This window comes from Python bivittatus, unplaced genomic scaffold, assembly GCF_059951505.1.
Source record: "Python bivittatus isolate LINGU-HERP-01145 unplaced genomic scaffold, Pbiv_v1 ctg000040_np1212, whole genome shotgun sequence".
Taxonomy (NCBI): Eukaryota; Metazoa; Chordata; class Lepidosauria; order Squamata; family Pythonidae; genus Python; species Python bivittatus.
Window position 1 is genome coordinate 5,863,592 of NW_028277032.1, and position 21,273 is coordinate 5,884,864.

Sequence of the window (21,273 nt, forward strand, 5' to 3'; positions counted from 1 at the left end):
TCAAAACCATAAATCACAAGTTCATTTTTTTCTGCTTTATGCAAAAAGTCCATAAGGGGTTTCCTGTCAGTAATAAATATAGATATTGTCTTTGCTCTGATCAAAGAAGTCAATTTAGCCATCTCAGCAAGTTAGATGACCCATTCATGACAAGATGGAAAAAAGGGATGGAGAGAAGCTTCCCGCCCCCCCCCCCCGTTGATGAAACTCTCATGACACATGGGTTCAGCAAAGAAGTTTACTCAAGCGTAATGTAAGTAAGTACAGACAAAGCCAGGGTTGGCTTGGCATAGCTTACATGGTATTTTATAGCTTCCCCATTCCCGCACTTTTACCGGTTGTTTAGTTGCAGATTACCCAAAGTAATCCCCCCTCGCCCAAATGGCAGATTCAGTCCAGTGTTTTTGTCTTTCTGATTGCAGTCTATGGGTTGTGCTGTTGTTGCCTTTGTTGGGTTTGCCTGCTTGTGCGCAAAGCCGGGAGTTCTCGATCGCGTTGATTGCTTCGCTTCCGAGCCGCTGCACTTTCCTTTGTTTGCAGCGCCTGAGGGAAGCCGCACTGATACAAAGTATCCGCTTACGGTTTTGAGTAAAGCACCATCACCTGCCAGTAATCAGCTCGCAGTTTCACTTCCCCTTTTTCTCTGCTAGTGCCTGGGCGGTGAAATTAACTAGGTGAAGCTGAGCGGCGCTTTCGCCATGCTGTACCGTGCCAGCTGAATCTGACATACTGCCCCCCTGAAGAGAAACCCCCCCTTTACCTTGGTTTCCCGGGTTGCTTCTTGTAAAAGTCCTTGACCAGTTTGGGTGCCCTAATGTGGGACTTGTTTACCCACTCACTGTACGCTCATGACTTGCCGGGGGGCGCCGTGCAATCGATACACATGCTGCACAAACATCCGCGCCAGCCTCTCCGCTGTGGGGACTTGCCGACAAGCTACAAAGTCTGCTTGTTTTGAAAACAAGTCCGTCACTACCCAAATAGCCGTCTTCCCCTTGCTCTCAGGTAACTCCACAATAAGGTCCATGGTGACTTCTTGCCAAGGGTCAGCTGGCATCACTACTGGCTGGAGGAGACCCCGGGGCTTCCTCTTGCTCCCTTTGGCTGTTGCACAAATCAGGCAGCTCACTGTGTATGCTTCCACGTCCTTTCGAAGGCTCGGCCACCAAAACTGCCTCCATATTAGATGGAGGGTTTTCACAAACCCGTAATGGCCCACATTCTTATTATCATGGGCTATTTCCATCACTTCCCTTCGGCAACCCCCAAGTACATACAGCTTGCCCTCATGCCACCACGATCTCCCATGCCCCATTAAAGAGTCTTTGTTCACCACCAACCAAGAGTCTCACTCACCGGCTTCTAGGAAAGTCTGTTGGAGTCCCGTCTCTATGTTGTTTGCCTGCTTCCTCATTTGGCTGCGAGTCACGGCTTTTGCAGGTAGCTGGGTCGCAGGGATGACCGAGTCCATGACCTCCTCCCACTGGCTGGCATGTTGGGGCATGTGGGACAGTCCATCCACTAAAAAGTTCTTTTTCTCTGGGATGTGTTTGAGGTCGAAATTAAACCGTCCGAAGTATTGGGACCAACACACCTGCTTGGGTGAAAGTTTCCAAGGGGTCCTAAATGCCTCGAGGTTCTTGTGGTCTGTCCACACCTCGAACAGCTGGCTCGCTCCTTCCAGTAGGTGTCTCCAGGTGGACAGGGCCCATTTTATAGCGAATGCCTCCTTCTCCCACACTATCCACCGCCTCTCTGTCTTGGTGAACTGCCGTGAGGCGTAGGCACATGGGTGGAGGGCTTCCTCAGGTCCAGGCTGTAGAAGGACTGCTCCCGTCGCCACATCGGAGGCGTCCACCCGAATTATGAACCGCCGGTCTAGGTCAGGGTGGCGCAGGATGGGCTCTGCAGTGAACCTTCATTTTAGGTCCCTGAATGCCTCTTGACACTCCAGGGTCCATGCGAGGGGCATGCTGGGTTTGGGGGTTTTGCCGCTACCCTGAGTCTTAAGTAAGTCCGTTAGTGGCAGGGCGACTTGAGCGAAGTTCGGAATGAACTGCAGGTAGAAGTTAGTGAACCCCAAGAAGCTTTGGAGCTTCCTCCAGGTCCATGGCACTTCCCACCCCAGTACATCCTTTACTTTTGCTGGGTCCATCTCAACATCCCTGCTGGATATTCTATACCCAAGGTAGTCCAGTTGCTCTCGATGGAATTCGCACTTTGAGAGCTTGGTGTACAACTGTGCTTTTAACAGTCTTCGGAGCACAGTGCGCACTAGTCTCACGTGCTCGGTCAGGGTCTCGGAATATATTAGGATGTTGTCCAGGTAGACAAGGACACCCCAGTAGAGAAGATCATGCAGCACCTTGTTTATTAATTGCATGAACACCCCCAGGGCTCCTTTTAACCTGAACGGCATCACGTGGAACTGGAAACTGCTGAGCGGGCAATTGAAAGCAGTTTTCCATTCATCCCCCGCGCGTATCTGGACCCTGAAGTATGCCTCTCGCAAGTCCAGTTTTGTGAATATCTTCCCCTTGGACAGATGGGACAATAGGTCCTTCATCAGGGGAAGGGGGTACTTGTATTCTGTACTTATAGCGTTCAGCCCCCGGTAGTCCACGCACAGTCTTAGCAAGCCGTCTTTCTTTTCCCAGAACAACACCAGGGCCGCCAGAGGGGACTTCGCAGGTTGGATGAATCCCCACTTCAAGTTCTTGTCCACGAACTCCCGTAGGCCACCCATCTCCTTCCCTGACAGGGAGTACATCTTAGGCTTGGGCAACTTGGCCCCAGGCTCTAGCTCTATGGCCCAGTCACTGGGTCTGTGGGGCGGAAGTTGATCCGACTCTGCCTCGCCGAATGCCGCCATCAGGTTGTGGTAATGGTGGGGGATTCTCCTGACGTTCGCCAGCTCCACTGCTCCCCCCTGTGAGGAGCTGGCTGCCGCCGCTGCCATCTGAGCCGCCACTTCGCTGGGGCCCCTCAGCCCCGGTACCGCCGCTGCCTCAGGGATCCCCGACATCGCCACTGCTGCCGTTCTAGCTCCCGCCACGGTCCACTCGCTTCCCCGCGTGGCCAGCTCCTTCTCCGCTGACTGCTGCTCCGAAGTTACTCCCTTCCTCGTCATCACCCGTTGTTGCCTCTGGCTCTCTCTTGTCTGCTCCTCCTCGTCTCGGAATTGCACCGCCTCTGACGCCCAGTCGACGAGGGGGTTCCGCTGCCTCAGCCAAGCCAGTCCAAGCACCAGTGTGTAGTCGGCAATCGGGACCACCACAAACTGTAGCTCCTCGGGATGAGTCCCGATCGTCATTTTGACCAGCTCAGTGTAGTACTGAGCTGGTCCCCCCCCCGCAAGTGAGCCATCCAGCTGGCTGAAAGCTATGGGCTCTCAGAGCCGCCACACCCGGATGCCCAGTCCTGATACCAGCGCCAGGTGTATCAAGCAATGGGTGCACCCAGAGTCCAGTAACGCCTGCAGATTAGCCTCAGCCACTGACCTCGCTCCCCGGATGTGGACCCTCACCCACATGGGAGGGCAGTCCTCACTCACCATTGGGTCTTTGCATCTCGGCCCCTCTGCCCACACTGGGACATCGTTCAGTGCGGGCATCGCTCGTTTCCCACTGGCGCAGCCTGTTCCCCCGACGACGCCATCTCGGAGGTGGACCAGCTGGTCCTACTATGTTCTGCTGCAGCTGCCACCACTCCTTTCCATGGTTGGTCAGGGGCACACCACCCAGGGGGTTTCGGGGTCCCGGCGTCTATGCAGGGTGGAGCCCCGTCCTGCTGAGATGGACATTGTGCCGCCCGATGGCCTCGTCCTCCGCACCAGTAACAGAGGCCCGCTTTCTTCTGAGCCTCTTGCCCTCCTGCGTTCTGCCGTCGGCTGCTCCGCTTCTCCTCTGCGACCGCCTCGCCTGGCTCAACTTTGCTTGGCTTCTGATGCCTCATCCTCTGCTTAATCCACTGCCACGCAGCCTCTGCCATCCCGGCCAACCAGATCCACCTCTTCAGCATTGTTGGGTTGTCCCGGCCGAGCACCCACTCTAGGATCTCTGGGTTGAGTCCATTTTGGAAATAGTCTATTTTCAGGGACTCTGGTCAATCAGTGAGCTTTTCTGCCAGGCACCAGAACTCGAGGGCATACTCGGCCACTGAATTCTCCCTTTGCCTCAGGCATCGGATGTCGTCTCTGGCCTGCCTGGCACTCAGTGTGTCCTCAAATCTATCCTGGAGTGCCTGCATGAACTCCGGGAAACTCTCTAGCTCTGCTGCATTTGCATTGTATAGGTGGATGACCCAACTGGCTGCTGGCCCTTCCAGCAAGTCGGCCACATAGGTGACTCGCTCCCCGTCGTTGGAGAAAAGGTGGCTGCTCCCCTTCATTAAGTTCCTCACTTGTGTGAGGAAGCAGGGTAGTTGCTCAGGGTCCCCCAAGAACTTGCCATTCAGGCCCCTGAGTTGTAGTGCATCCGCTGCCCATTGGTCTCCTGATGCCCCAACCCTGAGACGTGTCCTCGGAGCCAACTGGGACACAGGACCAGCGTTGGCGTCGCTCAACTCCTCCTCTGCCTGTGGTTCTGCTGCTGGGGTCTCGTTCCCACGAAGTACGGCCTGCAGCATCGTCTGGATGGCCACCAATTGCTGCTGGAAATTGGCTTCCATCAGATCATGCGTTCCTCCAACTCCTGGGTTTTGGATCCCAAGCCATGGCTCATTGTGACTCCCCATCCTGTCGACCTGCTGGGCCCCATGCCAACGCCAAACAACCACCTGGTGTCCTCCGGCAGCCTCTTGGCTGTACCCCCATGCCCCTCGCTCTGGGCCGGTCCTGCCATCGCGCCTTCGGGCTTGGGCTCCTCGTTGCACCACTGACTCGCGCCTTCTCCGTCGCTGGCCATCTTGGTCAAAGTCAACAGGCTTGTAATCCTTGGTTGTCCTACAGATGAAATTGCGAGCGCTCCTCGGTGACACTGGATAGTGCTCAAAGTGAACCCTGCCTTTATGTAAGATTTACCCCGTTCGGCTCCAAAGAAATTCTCGTGACACGTGGGTTCAGCAAAGAAGTTTACTTAAGCATAATGTAGGTAGGTACAGACAAAACCAGGGCTGGCTTGGCATAGCTTACGTGGTATTTTATAGCTTCCCCATTCCCGCACTTTACCCCGTTGCTTAGTTACAGATTACCCGCAGTAATCCCCCCTCACCCAAATGGCAGATTCAGTCCGGTGCTTTTGTCTTTCTGATTGCCGTCTATGGGTTGTGCTGTTGTTACCTTTGTTGGGCTTCCCTGTTTGCGCACAAAGCCAGGAGTTCTCAATTGCTCACTGATTGCTTCGCTTCCGAGCCGCTGCACTTTCCTTTGTTTGCAGCGCCGGAGGGGAGCGGGCGCTGATACAAAGTATCCACTTGTGGTTTGAGTTAAGTGCCGCCACCTGCCAGTAATCAGCCCACGGTTTCACTTCCCCTTTTTCTCTGCTAGCACCTGGGCGGTGAAATTGACTAGGCGAAGCTGAGCGGTGCCTTCGCCGTGCCGTGCCGTGCCGTGCCGTGCCGGCTGAATCTGACATCGGCCAGGAAGAACATCAGACAATGGTGTTTGATATGGAACAATAAATAGTCTATTTAGGTAAACAAGTCACCAGATATCTGTCACTTATCTTACTCAAACTGCTATACCTAAATTTCAAAGAGCTCCAACACTTGCAAGTTGCAATGCTTTGCAAAATGCACTTTTGGAAGGGAGATTCCAGAAAATCCCATAGAACAAGTGTCTTTGCCACTGCAACAGCCTATGTACTTCTTCTGTTGTCAGTCTCACCACAAATTGGGACATAATCGTTATTGCCTCGAGTCTCAGATTGCTCTGATTCTTTTTACTCTTAGCTGATCAGAATAACGTATTGTTTTATAATGTTACCAAATTCTGTTTAATAGAATTTAACAGCATAAAGATCCACCAGGAACTTGCTAGGAACAGTTTGATTTGATTATATATATATATATATTTAATTTATCTTTATTTGCCTTATTTTACTGTTAACCTGGTTTTATCTAATTTATTTTATTAACCTTATTCTGCTATGTTACTCTAGTCTGGTCAGTGACTGAAATAGGGTCCTTTGACATTCTGACATCCCCAAGGAGGTCTTGCCCCTCTCTAGAAAGATGGGAGCTGCGGTCCCTCAAATGCTGCCCACCTCTACAGGATTCTTCCTGTGGGGGGGGGGGGAATCAGGGTATGACATTCCTGGGGAGTAGTCCAGTATTGTGATCCATAATCTCACTCTGTTTTTGTTGTTTAAAGCAAAACAATGTGCATGGGGCAAAAAAAGTTGATAACAGTGACATTTAGTAAGAACAAGAGATATTTAAAATGTTTGTATGTAGCATTTAAGGCATTTCACATAGCATTTTAAAAGACTGCTTTCCTCTCCCTTTCTTGCATGGGCAGGATTAGGGTAGTTAATCTTTTTTCATGGATGATGCAGTAGTCTTTTGCAAATATCCTGGAATCTTTTGTGAACTCCCTAAACAGCAGACTATGTCTGGGCTGCAAGCTAGATCATGTACCATCTCTTGGGCAACAATCTCTGCCAAGCAGATCATCCTTGGCCTGTCTAGCTGACAACCTCCCCTTTCAGAAGGTGGAGAAAGAGATACAGGAAGAAGCCATCCTTGCCTTGATGTTAATGAACAGAAGAGCTGCGGTGACAGGGATGGTCGTGCAGGGGCTGTGGCCAGGAAAGCTGGATCCTGTGGTGCTCAGGCTGGAGAGAGCCATTGTGTAAACATATCTCAACCATCCCCCAAGGCATCCAGTGACCCATTCAGTATCCATACATTCAGAAAGGAGGGAGCCAATAGCTGAAAATGCCTGGAATCTGTATTTCAAGCTGGGGTGCGAAATCTGATGGCTAGGCATAACACTGTTACCGTTTAATGTTGGAGTCCTTCTCCATTAGTTGGGAAACTAACGCTGAGTGTATGCTCAAATATTTTAATCAGACCATACTCATACTCATAATTATATGTTATAATAATTTTATAATATATTTATTATAAAATATAATAAATATTTTAATCGGGCTAAATAAGATTACTCAATAGAAACAAATAGAAAAGGCAGTGGAAGGTCCTAAAAAAAGGAGGAAAACAATTGAAATCATTCCAATGAGGAAAAAAGTGGGAGACAGAAAAGATGCCAATGCTGCTGCACAAAAAGTATAATGAAGTTCTGGAAATTTTAAAAAAGAACTCTTTCAGGAGATGGAAAGAGGGACAAGTCTCAGAGCAAGGTGATATAATAGAAATCTGAATTTTCACAGATACCAAGAAACTTGAGAAATGTCAGAATGAACTGACTTTAGAAAAGCATTCTGAGGAGAAAAAAAAGGGAGGGGGTTCTTCAGCTCAGTTAAAACAAAAGGAAAAAATGGTATACCAGTTGTTTCATGAAGATTATCAAAGGCTAAGAGATAAGAAAACAAAGCTGGAACATTTTAACTCCCATTTTAGCTTCCATAAGAGGGCATGTGTCCCAATCAGGATTGAAACGTGAGGTTCATAGAAACATGGCGAGGGAATACCACTTTAGTTTAAAATTCTGTGACCAAGTAAATTTCATCCTAGTGTGCTGAAGGAACTTGCTAATTGTCTGTCCAAACTCATAAGTACTGACTTCAAAAATCTGGAGAGCAGAAGAAGAACAAGATAACCAAAGGAGTGCACCAGTTGCCCCTATACTCAGAAAGGAGTGAAAATATGATCTTGTGAACCATCAGTCAATCTTATGTCAATATCTGAGGAAATCCTACAGCAGGTCATATCAAGCTATAAGCACCTTGAAAATAATGCAGTAATTACTAGAAGTCAGCATGGTTTTGTCAAGAACAAGTTTTGCTAGATTAATTTAGCTAAGTTCTTATAATCAATTTCTTTCATAAGTTATGGGAATGCTGCAGATGTAGTATATCATGATTTTAGTAAAATGTTTGATCACACTCCTCATGAGTGAAAGGGTTATTTTGTAATGCTAAAATTGATGACAATTTTCTCTGGGAAATAGTGAGAAATAACAACAACCCAACATGTTTAAAACTGCTTAAATATTAAAATATTTGAAATTTATTCATTTAATCAATTTGTATAGCCGCCCATCTTGACAAGTGACTCTGGGTGGCGTACAAAATTAAAATAAAATTAAAAACAATTACATCCAACAATACAAAAATTAAAATACATAGCAGCCAACGAAGGTACAACAGTCACTCATCAGCCAGGAGATGCTCCCTTTCACACACTTGGGGCCCCAGGCCCGGGCAAAGAACCAGGTCTTTAGTGCCTTATGAAAGGCCAGCAGGGTCGGGCCCATCCTAATCTCCAGCGAGACAATATTTCATAGGGTGGGCGCTACTGCAGAAAAGGTATGCCTCGTAGGCCCTGCCAGCTGGCATTCTTTAGCCAGGGACTCAGAGCATGCCCATCCTGCCGGGCCAGATCGTGTGGGTAGAAACAACTGGGGAGAGACGGCCCCTCAAGTAACCTGGCCCCAAGCCATGAAGGGCTTGAAAGGTGACAACCACCTGGATTGGACTGCATCTGGAAGCGCACCGGCAGCCAGTGTACTGGTGCTGCCACTTTCTGCTCCTGTTGAAGCTTCCTAATGCTCTTCACGGGCATCCCCACATAGAGCACATTGCAGTTGTCCAAATGGAAGGCCATGCGTGATAGTGAGCAGGGCCTCCCAGTCCAAGAATGGGCGCAACTGGCACACAACCCAAAAGGTTAAATAATGCTTTTGAAGTTTTAACATTGGCATTCAAATTGCATTGTGAACATAGTACATAGCAAAACATTCCTTGTAAGCTCATAAGGTTGGTTTATTTGGTCCAACCTTGATTATCTTCTTGATCAGTAGTCCAAAGAGGAAAAAGATAAGTTGGCAACAGAATGAAAAGCTGTCAGGGAAGAGAAGTAATCCTTTTCCAAGATGGTATGCGAGAGGAACAGATGGAGGAGGACTAGAAAGAGAATAAGTTAGAAACTAGCAGAACAAGAGAACAGAGAAAAGGAATGGAAAGAGAAAAGAATCACAGAAGAAAGAGAAAGGAGATGATGGAGGAGAGAAAAAGGAGATGATTGCAATTGGGGGTGGAGACATATGAAAGAATGGACTGATAATGGCAGAGGAACATTGTGAAGGTTAGAGGACGTAGACTGAGAAAGAAGAACTTAGATAACTCAGTCTTTCACTATTCTTCTTCCCAAAGCAGCAAAGGAAATGTAGGAGATAGAAGGAGAAAGGCTGGGCATATGGAAAGGCTGGGACAGAGCTGGATGAGAATAATTGGATGGTGGTGATATGGATGGACCAAGGAGAAGTAAGAAGGAGGAAGTGGTCAGAAAATCATTATTACAGAATGGTCTGTTGAGTCAGTGGATGGTGGGGACATCCCAAGTGGATGGCTGAGATGCCAGGGTTTTTTAATGGTTTTTTTAAATAGATTTTTTTTAGTTGTATTGTTGTGAGCTGACCAGAGTTGTGCTCTAAGATGGGTGACCATACAAGTCTGAGATCGATAGATAGATGATAGATGAGAGAGAGAGTAGATAGATAGATAGATAGATAGATAGATAGATAGATAGATAGATAGATCCACTGATCTGATGGAGCCAGAGTTCTTCATAAAATGTCAAATTTCATATTTTGCTCAGCATCATATTTACATCTTTAAGAGCTATGTTTTCTTGCAAGTTTTATTAATATAGACAATTGTTTGACATAAAAAGGAGCCATACAGGAACATGGTGAAATTATATGAATCAAAGACCTCTGTAATTTCTTACAACACCAGCACAAAACATCAGATATCCACCCTTTTTAAACATTCTCAGACAAGTCCAGTAAAGACAAAATAAGATTTTCTAACAAATTAACCTATTTTTAAATCACAAAAAGTGTATCTACTTTGTGAGCTATGTTGGGCTATAAGAAAAAGACACCAGTGAGTTTCCATGGCTGAGAATGCACTTGTACTTGGGCCTCCCTGATCCTAGTACCTTAGTTTAATCACTCTACCACACCTGAATTGAAAAAAATGACATCTATTTAAGCCTTTATTTCAACAAAAAGTTTTTTTAAAAATTATAGTGCCCCAAATTGATATTTTTCTGCCTATTTTCATCAAGGTGATTTTTGGGGACTTTTGAAAGCCCTAGTCTGGTGAGTGGGTACTTACTGTATGGATTTCATATCACTACAGATTGCTTTTTCATTTCAACAGTATAACTTGGAAATAGGTGTTATCACTGAACTGCTAGTATAAGTCATCCATTTGGGGTGATCAACTGCTTATTGTAGTGACAACTTTATTTTGTTTGTTCTATCCTTCATGAAAATAATAACTGTAAAAATTGATCAAAATCCCACAGATCTTAACACCCACCACAAAAGTGCTAATAAACATGGAGTCTTAGGGGAAGATGCTACAACTCAGGGGTAAGGGTGAGGCTAGTTCACATCATCTGATGATCTGATATTTATTCAGGTAACAGGTATTCAGGTATTCAGGACCCTGGATTCAGTCCTCATTTACCTGACCATTGTCTTGGTAGTGGGTCCTCCTTCTTTCCCTCAAGGCCATTCCCTCCTCCCTCTACAACTCTTCAATATCTTTATTAATGACTTGGGTGAAGAGGTGGAGGAAATGGTAATCAGATTTGCAGAGAGCACTTGTATGAACACTTCTGAGGAATAGTACAGAAAACAGGAAAAAAAATGAAACTATCTTGACAGGTTATGAAATGGGCTGAAAGTAGTGGAATAAAATTTAACAAAGACAAGTGAAAAGTCCCTCACTTAGGAAACAAAAATCAGATGGAAAGGTATAGAAGGGGTGACACTTGGCTTTGTTAAAAGTTCTCATGGAAAAGATTTTAGAATACTGTAGTAGCTGGCCACGAGACATTTTAGTTTTTCACCATGGGTGCCCAGCCTCAGTTCAAATTCCTCAGTGCGGTATTGCACAGCCCCTCCTCCTGCCACGGACCCATCTAACTGATTGAACACCACAGGAGTTCTTAATTTCTGCACTCGTAGCCCCAGTCCGTTCACGAGCATTGGGCTGATTAAACAACGGGAGCACCCCGAGTCTATTAAAGCAGTCAAAAGGGCAGTGCATGGTGTTCATAGGGCTCTTATTTTTACCCCCACAGTTAGTAGACTCACCCCATCCTCCTCCTCATCTGTTTCCAGCTCCTCATCCTCATGCCGCTGCTCATCCACCTGCCCCCCGACTGTCAGGTTCGGTCAGCACGAAGCTTCAGGGAAGCACGGGGTTGCAGGGAAGCTCGCAACCAGACCACGCAGAATCCACCGGCGGTAGCTAGCGGGGAAAAGAGGAACCGAAAGCGCCGCTAATTAACGAGCCACCTGCGGCCAGCTAAACAGGAAAACCACAGCGGAAGCTTTCAACTATGAACTGATAACGGCGCGAGCATGCAAGGAACGGGGCCGCAGGGCAGCGAAACAAGATCGCAACGCAGCACAGAACCCGCGGGTCTGCACGTAGCAGGGAGGGACCAACCCAGCCGGAGGGGGACTGGCAATCAAGGACAATGGACTCTGACCGACCCTGCCATCATGAATGATCAGGGGGGACATTGGGGGGCCTAATAGCCCACAGCCGCAATGCGATCACGAGGCGGGAAAAAGCGCGGGAAGGGGGGAATATAACAAGTGATGCAATTGTACCAAGCCAGTCCTGGCTTTGCTTGTGACTACTACGTTACGCATGAGTAAACCTTCTTTGTGAACCACACGTGTCACGAGAGTTTCTCTGTCGAACGGGGCAAATCTCACATAAAGCCAGGACTCACCGTCAGCGCTACCCGGTACCACCGAGGAGCGTTTTCTTTCTCAATACAGGCATGACCAGCGACGAGGAATCCGTGGGTCAGCTGGAGCGCGAGGGATCCAGGCTCGCGGAAGGGCGGTCGGAGCCGCCCGGGAGCGACGGGGCAGCGGCCAGGGCCGGGCGCACTCCATCCGAGCGGTGGTCGATGGGCGTGAACCAAGGACCAGACGATTCAGGCGTTACGATGACCCGGGGTTCGGGGTTCCGGAACCGTGAGTGGAGCGAGAAATTCGCCCGACTAGAGGAGAGAGTTGAGCGACGCCTAGACGCCGTGGAGGCGATGCTCCAGACCCTACTACAGAGAGTGGGGCCACCGGCGGTGAACGAGGAGGCGAGCGACAGGGGGCGGTCCGACACCCCCGCCGGCACCACCCACGGCGCCCCGGTCGGAGGACCAACGGGCGGCAGACGCCCTGAGACTTCGAGGTATCACTGGGAAGTTCTCAGGGGACCCCAAACAGCTGCCGCACTTTCTGACGCACGTCAGGGGGTTCATGCAGAGGGGTGGTCACCTATTCGCTAGAGACGAGGACAGGGTATCCTACGTGGCCGAGCTGCTAGATGGCCAAGCAGCCAGCTGGGTGATCGGGCTGTACGATGCCAACGCGGCGGAACTACGGAGTTTCCCGGACTTCATGCAGGCGCTCCGGGACAGATTCGAGGACACATTGAGCGCCAAGCGGGCAGAGGACGACATCCTACAGTTCAGACAGCGGGGCAAATCGGTATCGGAATATGCCCTGGAGTTCCGGAGGTTGGCCGAGAAGCTCGCGGACTGGCCGGAGTCCCTGAAGGTGAAGTATTTTAAGAGGGGACTCAACCCAGAGATCCTGGAACGGGCACTGGGGCGGGACGACCCGTCCACAGTGAAGGATTGGATCTGGCTGGCCGGAACGGCGGAATCGGCGTGGCAGCAGATCCAACAGAGCACAAGACGACGGGACCAGACGAGGGACCGGCCGAGGGAGAGGACCCCCGAGGAGAGACGGAGCGGTCGGCGGCAGTCCACCGGGAGGCGAGAGGCGACCAGAGCCCCGAATCTGTGCTTCCGATGCGGAGGCAGAGGCCACCGAGCGGCGCAGTGCCCGACGGAGCGGGAAGGCGCCCCACCACGGCCCGAAGTCAAAACCCCGCGTGCGAACGGGAAAAGGACCGGTGACCGACCGCGGAAGGGGGCAGTGGCGGCGGTGACCGAGAAAGGACGCGGGGGGTGGTCGACCCCGGAGACAGCATCCTCCGGAGAGGACTCGGAGCCGGCGGGGAACAAGGCGCGCTCGCACTGAACGGCGTCCCAGTGCGAGCAGGGGAGTCGAGGCGCGCGGACTCAATAGGAGACGAGGACTGCCCACCGTTCCGGGTGAGGATACACGTCCGGGGGGTGAGATCCGGAGGGGAGGCGCAGCTACGGGCGCTACTGGACTCGGGCTGCACCCACTGCTTGATGCACCCAGCGGTGGTCTCGGGGCTCGGGCTACAGCTGAGGCGCCTCCGGGAGCCCATTTCATTCAGCCAGTTAGATGGCACGCTGGCAGGGGGGGGGCGAGCTCAGTATTACACCGAGCCGGTCCAGATGACGATCGGGAGTCACCGGGAAGAACTGAGGTTCATGGTGGTCCCGGTGGCCGACTACGCGGTGGTACTCGGCTTGGCGTGGCTGCGGCGGCGGAACCCACGAGTCGACTGGACGGCGGAGGCAGTGCGGTTCGGGGTCGACAGACCGGTGAGGGGCGAGAGCAGAGGGGACCGAGCCGTGGAGACGGAGGCAGCCGCAACCACCGGCGGGCAAGCGGAGGGTCCGGGACACCGGGAGACGGGGCGAGAGCAGATGGGGCCCGAGACCCGGGCGGCAACAGCAGCAGCAGCAGTGCCGGGACCCCGGAGACCCGCCATGATCCCGAGGCGAGGGGAGGCAGCGGCGACTGGCGAGGCAACCGCAAAGCGAGGGGCCGGACCCGGGGAACCCCCGACGGGCGGTGGAATCCCGAGGCAGTATCGAGACCTGGCGGCAGCGTTCGGGGAGAAGGAGTCCGACCAGCTCCCACCACACCGGCCCAGTGATTGCGCCATCGAGCTAGAGCCAGGAGCGACCCTGCCTAAGCCGAAAATGTACTCCCTGTCGAGGAGGGAGATGGGGGCCCTGCGCGAGTTCATAGACAAGAACCTAGCGCGGGGATTCATCCAACCCGCGAAGTCACCATTAGCGGCCCCGGTGTTATTCCGGGAGAAGAAGGACGGCTCGCTCCGTATGTGCGTAGACTACCGGGGGCTGAACGCAATCAGCACGGAGTACAAATACCCCCTCCCCCTGATGAAGGACTTGATGTCGCATCTGTCGAAGGGGAGGGTGTTCACAAAACTGGACTTGCGCGAAGCCTATTTCAGAGTTAGGATCCGCGCAAAAGATGAGTGGAAGACGGCGTTCAACACCCCGCTCGGAAGCTACCAGTTTTCCGTGATGCCGTTTGGATTAAAAGGGGCCCCGGGGTATTTATGCAGCTAATAAATGAGGTGCTGCACGACCTACTCTACCGGGGCGTCCTGGTCTACCTGGACGACATCCTCATCTACACCGAGACCCTGGCGGAGCACGTGAGCCTGGTGCGCACGGTGCTCCAGAGACTGCTGAAGGCACAGCTGTACGCAAAGCTCTCGAAATGCGAGTTCCATCGAGAGCAACTAGACTACCTCGGCTACCGAATATCCAGCCGGGGAATTGAGATGGACCCGGCGAAAGTAAGGGATGTCCTGGGCTGGGAAGCGCCGCGAACCCGGAGGCAACTCCAAAGCTTCCTAGGGTTTGCGAACTTCTATCGTCAGTTCATCCCGAACTTCGCCCAAATCGCCCTTCCCCTAACCGACCTGCTAAAAACCAAGGGCACTGGGAAACCCCCCAAGCCCAGCATGGCACTCGCGTGGACTGCAGAATGCCACGGGGCGTTTGAGGAACTAAAACGGCGGTTCACCGCGGAGCCGATCCTGCGCCATCCCGACCCAGACCGGCGGTTTATAATCCAAGTGGATGCATCAGACGTGGCAACGGGAGCAGTCCTGCTCCAACCCAGCCCGGAGGGGCCATCCACCCGTGCGCCTACGCCTCCCGCAAATTCACCGAGACGGAGAGGAGGTGGATGGTGTGGGAGAAAGAGGCGTACGCGGTCAAGTGGGCGCTGGCCACGTGGAGGCATCTACTGGAGGGGGCAACTGAACCGTTCGAGGTGTGGACGGACCATAAGAACCTCGAGGCCCTGAAGACCCCGCGTAAGCTATCCCCCAAACAGGCACGGTGGTCCCAATACTTCGGGAGGTTCAGGTTCACACTGAAACACATCCCCGGGAAGCGCAACTTCTTAGCGGATGGACTGTCTCGCATGCCCCAACACGCCAGCCTACGGGAGGAGATCGTGGACTCCGTCATCCCCGCCAGCAGGCTGGCTGCAAAGGCGGTGACCCGAAGCCAGACCAAGGGGAGCGACGGGACGCGGCGTCTGAAGTAAGGCAAGGGTTCGCGGAGGCGGCGGAGCGGGACGCTTGGCTCAAGCAGAACCGAGAGGCGCTAACCGGCCAAGAGGGGTTGTGGTGGCACGAAGGAAAGCTGTACGTGCCCGAGGGTTGCCGACGGGAGGTCATGGAGAGAGCCCACGACAGCCGGAGCGCGGGGCATTACGGCTTCGTAAAGACACTCCACTTAATCCGGCGGCAGTTTTGGTGGCCCACGCTCCGGAAGGACGTGGAGGCGTACTCGGGGGGGTTGCCCGGTGTGCGCAACAGCGAAAGGAGCCAAAGGCAAACCTAGAGGCCTACTCCAGTCGGTAGCGGAACCCGACGGCCCTTGGCAAGAGGTCGCCATGGACTTCATAGTGGAGCTCCCGGAGAGTAAGGGGAAGACCGCCATTTGGGTGGTCACGGACTTATTCTCCAAACAAGCGCACTTTGTAGCGTGCCGGCGAGTCCCCACGGCCGAGGGGCTGGCGAGACTGTTCGTGCAACATGTCTACCGACTCCACGGCGCACCTCGACGTATCGTCAGCGATCGGGCGGCAACTTCATCGCGCGGTTCTGGCGGGAGTTCCTGAAGCGGGTGGGGACGAAACAAGCCCTATCCTCCGCGGCGCACCCGCAGACGGACGGAGCCACGGAACGCCTGAACGGGGGGCTCGAACAGTACCTGCGCTGCTACGTGGGGCACCAACAGGACGATTGGGCGGAGCTACTACCATTCGCGGAGGTGGCATACAACAACGCCGTCCACAAGAGCACCGGGTTCTCTCCGTTCAAAGTAGCCACCGGGAGAGATTTCGTCCCCATGCCGGAGCTGCCTCAGCCGGAATCCCAGATCAACTCCCTGGACGCCTGGTTCGCCCAAATCGACGAGACCCGGCGAGCGGCGCACGCGGCATTGCAAAAAGCCAAAGCCGACTACAAGAAGCACGCGGACCGCAAGAGGCTCCCCGAGGAAAAGTGGAAAGTGGGGGACCAGGTGTATCTGTCAACCGAAAACCTAAAGACGCACCAGGCATCGAAAAAACTCAGCCCGAGGTTTGTGGGGCCGTTCCCCATTTCGGAGGTCATCAATCCGGTGACCGTCAGGCTGACGCTCCCGAAAAGCCTCGGGAAGATCCACCCGGTGTTCCATTGCAGCCTGCTAAAGTTACACCAGCCGGGGAACGCCTGGCACAAGGCGGAGGGAGTACCACCACCCATCATGGTCGGGGGGGAGCAGCATTTCGAAATCAACCGGATACTGGACGCCCGGAGGCACAAGGGGCAGACCCAGCTCCTAGTGCAATGGAAACATTTCCCCAAGTCCCACAGCGAATGGGTGAGTAAAACCCACATAAGGGCGCCGGACCTAGTGCGGGACTTTTACAGTAAATACCCCGGGAAGCCGAAATAGGACCGAGGGGGGGGAGTTGTTGTCAGGGGGGCGGCATGTCAGGTTCGGTCAGCATGAAGCTTCAGGGAAGCACGGGGTTGCAGGGAAGCTCGCAACCAGACCACACGGAATCCACCGGCGGTAGCTAGCGGGGAAAAGAGGAACCGAAAGCGCCGCTAATTAACGAGCCACCTGCGGCCAGCTAAACAGGAAAACCACAGCGGAAGCTTTCAACTATGAACTGATAACGGCGCGAGCATGCAAGGAACGGGGCCGCAGGGCAGCGAAACAAGATCGCAACGCAGCACAGAACCCGCGGGTCTGCACGTAGCAGGGAGGGACCAACCCAGCCGGAGGGGGACTGGCAATCAAGGACAATGGACTCTGACCGACCCTGCCATCATGAACGATCAGGGGGGACATTGGGGGGCCTAATAGCCCACAGCCGCAATGCGATCACGAGGCGGGAAAAAGCGCGGGAAGGGGGGAATATAACAAGTGATGCAATTGTACCAAGCCAGTCCTGGCTTTGCTTGTGACTACTACGTTACGCATGAGTAAACCTTCTTTGTGAACCACACGTGTCACGAGAGTTTCTCTGTCGAACGGGGCAAATCTCACACCGACGTGCTTTAGGGCAGGTGGTTGGCATTTCCTGCCGGCTGAGCTTCTTCCTCCGATGAGCCTTCGTCAAAGATCACCGGGTCTTGGAACCCCTCATCCACTCCAGCAGCCGCAGTTCCCTTTTTCCTTGCTCCCAGACCCTTCATCAACTTCCTAGATGGTTTAGCCTGGCCAGCCAGATGCACAATATCAGGATTAGGGCAGCTTGCTGCAAAATGTCCCATCCCCCCACACTCGAAACAGGTACGGTCTTTTGGACACTTTTCAGGGATGCCCACTCTCTGCTTACCAGCCGGTTTTTAATGGGGGGCTAGCAGGGTGCTCGGGGATTCCTTGAACTCCAGGTCCACCAGCATCCAGTCAGCCTTCACTTCCACCACCAAAGCGATCCATCCCTCGAGGGTTGGTGGGTTTCCCCACGAGTAGACCAGCTGCCAGAAGTCCTGTCTCAATCCCTTCTGGAAACAGGACACCTTGAACTGCTCAGGCCAGTCGCAGAGTTTCCCTGCCAGACTATGGAACTCCAGGGCATAATCAGCGACTGTGTGGTCTCCTTGCTTGAGACTATGTAGGACGGTTCTGGCTTTCATTATTGCACTCGGATCTTCAAATCTCCTTCGCAGCACTCTCATGAATCTCAGGAGTTAGTGAAGTTCAGGCACTTGAGCTTCGTGCATCTCTATTAGCCATTCTGCCGCTCTTCCCACTAATGCCTGGGCTACGTAGGCTACCCGCTGTGTGTCGTTTGGAAAAAAATGACCACAATTCTCCATGCAAATTGTCACGTGGGCTAGGAAACTGGCCAGGTCCTTTGGGTCCCCCCCGTAGCTCATCACCAGGCCCCATTCCTTCAGCGCCTCCGCTCAATTCACGGCCAGCTGGGTGGGTTGGTGCTGAGCTGGCTGCACTGCAGGTGCCGGCAGTGCTTGTGGGGCAGGCGGCACTGGTTGGGATGGCGGTCCTGCTGGGATGCGTAGAGCCCCTTTTCTGGCATCCTCCATCATCTGCTCCTCTCCAGGCACACAGGCTGTCACTAGGTCCAGGTATCGAGCTCCCATCAACCTCCAAACCATCTCTCCTATCCACCTCAATTCTCCTCTGATGGTAGTAATGTCCGCCTTTACCATGTTCATGGACCCTCCAGAGTGCTCACCCACGTGGATTCCACTCGGCCCGCTGCTAGGGACCAACACTCCTCAGGTTCTATGCTGAGAAAAGATGCTTCCCCATATTCCTCAGGCATCCTCCATGCCTGCGCTTTTCGCTGCTCCCTGTCTGACCTCAAAGTTAAGCGAGCCATGGGTCTGGGGAGCCTCTCTAAGTCTTCCTCCATGCTGCCGACTGCTCCACATTCCACGATCTCCTCCTCCATCCCAGACAGCACTTGCTAGCACAGGATTCAGGCTTTCCATGATAGGTGAACCCCTCAGTGGAAACTCCAAAGTTTTGAGGGAGTTTCAGCAAAAGGTAAGCTGCTGTAGTTCTCAGCCCAATAAAAAGAAACCTTCTCTGGAGTCTTAGCAGTTCCAAAAGAAAATCAGTTTATTGAGGATTAACATACAGTCCATAATAGAGTTTACTGAAACTGAAAAGCCCATGCACAGCAATGTTTTCTTAACCCCCTCTTCCTTGCCCCCCTTACCCCCCTCGGTCCTTCTGGTGCCTTCTCCTTCTTGATGCTGGTACGACCTTGGCATTCTTGAGAACTAGATAACGAGCCATCTGCTCTAACAGTTATTCATCTAACTTCCCCCCCCCCCCACACACACACTACTACTATGTCAGAACTGAGCAAGCTAGCTAAAATGCTGGTTGATTGATTGCGAGGTTCTGACACATCTGTCCAAGCTGTATAAGAACATTATTCAGATGAGCACAAACACACTGCAGCAACCCAGAACAGCAGAAAAAGGAAACAGACCACCTATACATCTTCCAACAAAATGGATACCCATGCAACTTTATCAAAAAGTGCCTGACCACTCAACCCACTACAGCACAACAATACTAGCTATGAAAAGGATAATACTTTGATACATTGAAAGCATCTCAGAAGCAACCATCAGACATACAGCATCATTGTAGCGCACAAACCAACTAAAGCCCTCCAAAACATCTTAAGTAAACCAAAAGACCCAGTGGCACAACAAGAAAAAACAGGAGTCATTTGAATAGACAGACAGAAGACTTGGAGAATGCATCCATGAACCAGCATCCATGAACTAGCAGTCAGAAGATATGATGAAAGCTCCTTAATCTCACCTCACGTGAACAGACGTAATCACAGTTTCAACTGGGAAACTGAGCATCCTAGACCAAGCTAAATCCAAAAAACGCTAGGGAATTCCTGAAAGCTTGGCACTTAGACACATCAACCATCAATACACACATTTACACACCATTCGAAAAAGACAATTAGAAAGCTAAGAAGGAAACAAAAAGACCAGAACACATCCTCTCCAGCAGCCAACACCCAGATAAGCAGGGATTAACCCCAGGCAAACAATCAAGCAGAAAATAATACTCTAATCAAGGCACTACCAAGGAGAAAACCACATCCCCACCAACACTGGCAGGGCAAGCTACTGTATATAAACAGGGAGCAAACCCCACACTCACTAGCACTGATGGTGTTACCTAGTTGGATAATGAAACATTTGGAAGCAAACAACCAAGCTCAGAGAGCACCAAGGACTCCATAAGGAAAAAAAAAATGTACAGGATGGGGAGAAACTGCCTCAACAGCAGCACAAAGACCTGAGTGTACTAGTGGATCACAAGCTCAATGTGCCCCAACAGTGTAATGCAGCTGCAAAGGCCAACAACATTTTGAGGAGAATCAAGAGGAGCATAGAGTCCAGATCACGGGAAGTAATTTTCCTGCTCTATCTTGCCTTGGTCAGGCCTTGCTGGGAGTATTGCATTCAGTTCTCCACACCCCATGTCAGAACCTGCATCACCCAACTGTTGTTGTTTTCCATTGTATTGCATTCATTGGGAGTTGGATTGATTTGGTTCTGCCACTTGTACCTTGGGGGGGGTGGCTGTTAATGGTTGTAATGGGAGTCGGGAAGCAGCTTAACCATATATGGGCAATTTAGACTGGCTTGATCGCTGGCAAGGCAGCTAGGGCCCAAAGAGCCTGGAAGAAGCTCAGGGAGGAAGGAGAGAGGTCAACAACAGGTGAAGAGGAGTCACGATGCCAGGCAATAAGGGGAGGGTGGATAAATAGAGGGAGGTTTACCCAAGGCGTTAGTTTTAGCAATGTTCTGTTTACAAGCTACATGTACCTCTTAATAAAGAAGTATTTATCTGACCCAAGCCTGGTTGTGTGAGAATGCTTCAGAACTGAGAGTTGGACATCGTGGACTTGACATTTTGCTAAAACTCCCTGATACTGGATTTCACCCGAGAGGAAACTCTACGAGGGATTTCCAGCAACTTAGCATGGCCTCTGAGGAGCTGCATAAAAGTTCACCAGAGGCGCCAGCAGAAGAGGAGGAACGGCTAATTCCCCTCACTGAAGCTCTAGCGGGCGCCAGACCGAAGGCCACAACGAGACGAATGGCCCACCGCTGGGACCCACCAAGAGACCTGAGCATCTGGGAAGACGCTGGAGGGTTCACCCCTGAGGTGCCAGCCCACCCTCGATGGTTGAGGGCCATGGGGACCGCGACCACATTGACAACGCCATGGGAAGAGGGACAACGGGTGAGGAAGCTGGAAGGCGAGGTGGGTGCATTGAGGAAGGAATTGGATAAGCTGAGGATTCTGGCGCAACCTTCCGTGCAACCGCCCAACCCCCTACAGGGGCTGGCGCCGATCGACCAGCCCTCCCCAAGGGCTCCGCTGGAA

The 21,273-nt window shown here is 52.0% G+C and overlaps 1 protein-coding gene across 1 annotated transcript in view; it reads left to right on the forward strand.

The window, feature by feature from the left end:
- The window catches only part of LOC148216940 (uncharacterized), a 589,705-nt gene that overhangs the window by 534,333 nt on the left and 34,099 nt on the right, over positions 1-21,273 (forward strand). The window lies entirely within an intron of this gene.